This window comes from Halyomorpha halys, unplaced genomic scaffold (assembly GCF_000696795.3).
Source record: "Halyomorpha halys isolate HHAL.00 unplaced genomic scaffold, Hhal_1.1 Scaffold365.1, whole genome shotgun sequence".
In the NCBI taxonomy this organism is placed as follows: Eukaryota; Metazoa; Arthropoda; class Insecta; order Hemiptera; family Pentatomidae; genus Halyomorpha; species Halyomorpha halys.
The window spans coordinates 259,507-262,139 of record NW_027107925.1 but is presented as its reverse complement, the minus strand read 5'-3'; the positions used below and the strand labels follow the sequence as shown (position 1 = coordinate 262,139).

Below are 2,633 nucleotides of genomic sequence, written 5' to 3'. Positions count from 1 at the left end.
AGCCAAGAAACGGCCCAAAAAATAAAACAAAAGTTAACTTCGACAGCTTTGATAAAGAAGCCATTTGCAGACTAGAGTATAATTTTATTAATTATGTTACTTTAATTAATACCATCTTTGAGAGACATTTTAAAAAAAGTAAGAGAAAATTCAGAAACCAATTTAAGGGGACATAAAAACATATTAATTAAAGTAATTAACTTAAAAAGAGGTAGTAGTTTTTTTTCTGAAGAGAATATTAAATCTCAAAAATGACTTTTTGGATGATACTGTGTTCATAAGTAGCAAATCAGAACAGATTTATTAATATGTTTGCCAACAGAGTCAATAAGAAAAACTCTCAGTCAAAGATAAAGGATGACCTAAAGAAATGACGAACTTTTCATCAGTCGAGAACTTGGGTACACTTTGGCATTAAGTTCAGGACTGTATCTTGGAACAAAATTCTTGTTCCCGAAGGAGGGGAAAGGAGCTAGGTTGGGGGGTGCACAAGTTCACTTCCCTCCAGGCACTCATCTTAGATGCACTATACCTACTCTTCATTAACATTTAAACCAGCCAGTATCAATTTTTTTTTCACATATACACAAAATATCACTATGCCTTATTATTATTTATTAAAGAGTAAACTAGGAATTAGAATTCGAAAAAAGTTATCCTAGGACAATATCACTTAATAACAAAATAATGTGAAAAAAATAGAAGTCATAGTGTCATAGAGTCAAGATTGCCTCATATATACCTTTCATGAAGGTTCTGCATATGTTCATATTTCCTATTAATAATTGGCATGATTGAGAAATAGTCAAATGAAATTAATTTATATGAGGCTTTTACACAAAGATGTAGTAATATAAATACAGGTAATTAAAACATACAAGCTTCTGGCATAGTAAATCGATTTTTAGTTGATAAGACAAACTGAAACCTAGATAGTTCAGAGCCTATGGTGTGCTAGGACATAACTCCAGAAGTCTTTGCCTAAAGTGGTGTAATGTAAAGTATAGCTAATGTTAAGTTAACATTCTGACCACAATTGATGATAGTGTTGTCAAGCCGTGGTTGATTGAAAGCACAATGTGTCATCAAGAGAGGTCACTTTTCTAGCTTGCATCCAGAATAGAAGGAAAAGAAAAAGTTTACTCTTTAACATATAGCACCCTCCATTTTATCTAGGATTATTCCAAACCGTATTTAGAATTGCCCTAGCTTCGACCAGCTATGATTGTTCTGGGTTCTGACCACATTAAGCTTTTTTACACTCCTTCAATTTTTTTTATTAGCGAAGTTATGTTTTGAAGTATATAAATTTATTTACTTATGTATTCTTTTATTTTAAACACTTCCAAAAACATTTAGTACATGTTCAAAAGATTTTCATATTGATATTTAACCAACAATTTTTTTTTACATTGTTTTGGATTATTTCATCTTTGTTAAAAATATTTTATAGAAAATGTGGTGATATAAATAACTTTTAAGAGTCCTTATTCAATAAATTAGTTTTAAAAAACTAAAAACATTCATGTATTAGCTGATAGAACATATTGATTCAATGGCACACACAGGTGATGACAAAGTGTTATCATGGTTAAATAACAGGTATTTAAACTTTGTTTGTCTAAACATTACATTCTATACATTCTATAATGCTTATTTAAATTAAAGAGGAAAAAAAATCAGTCTTGTAAGTGGTTTCCCAGGGGAGCCACAGCGGTCGAAGTTTTTTTTTCATTCACTATGGTTTATTCATTATGATGTGGCATAAAGACAAATTGTTAATTCATTACTTTAATTCACTCTAAATATTAAATCAACATATAGTTTGATTTTTTTAGTCATTCATTTAACAACCAGGTTGATTTTTTGACTTTATACTCTTTATGAGAGGTATAAAGTTAAAAAATAACTTAAAATAAATGTTATTTATATGAATTCAAAGTAACGTATATGAAAAATTTAGATCAAAATTGGTTGCACATGTGTTACCATATTTATAAAACAGTTATTTTAACTTTATTTGGCTAAACATTACATTTTACACACTATAATTATTAACTGTTAGGAGGGCATTAATGTCTCATTAGAAGTTAGCTAAATAAAACTATATACAAGGGTTATCATTTGTGGTAATAATAAAAATCTTGGTAGAAGGATAACTTACCTACAGCTCCTTTAGGAAACAATGCTTCTGGATCAGTCTCAGGATTGGCCTTCATTAAAGGGAGAGGAACAATAAGTCTTCTGCTCAATGTATGGCGAAGTTTTTGTTCTTCATCTATATCATCGACCTGATTTTACAAAAAATCAGATTTGTAATCTCATGAAAAAAAAAGTAAGAACTAAACAACAATTTTAAATAAATAAAGGTAAATATATGGAGTGGAACCTAGCTGCCAACCATCTCATGGCCCCATTGAGTACTAGAAAACCAGGTGACTGGACTAGTGAGTTCAAAATGAAAATCGATAGGGAAAAATTATTTTAATTAAATCCTTTTTCTATCCTTTCAGTAGCAGTTATGAGATTGTGTTAAAATACATTAAAGAACAGAAAGAATTAACAGCTATCAGTTAATCTTGAGTTTTGTCCATATTCCCAAACATGGACGAAACATTTTGTTCATAATGTTA

The 2,633-nt window shown here is 29.7% G+C and overlaps 1 protein-coding gene across 1 annotated transcript in view; it reads right to left on the bottom strand.

Annotated features, from left to right (window-relative positions):
• Sgf29 (SAGA-associated factor 29) overlaps window positions 1-2,633 on the bottom strand; it is a 12,356-nt gene that overhangs the window by 1,530 nt on the left and 8,193 nt on the right. The gene's annotated exons all lie outside the window — the stretch shown is intronic.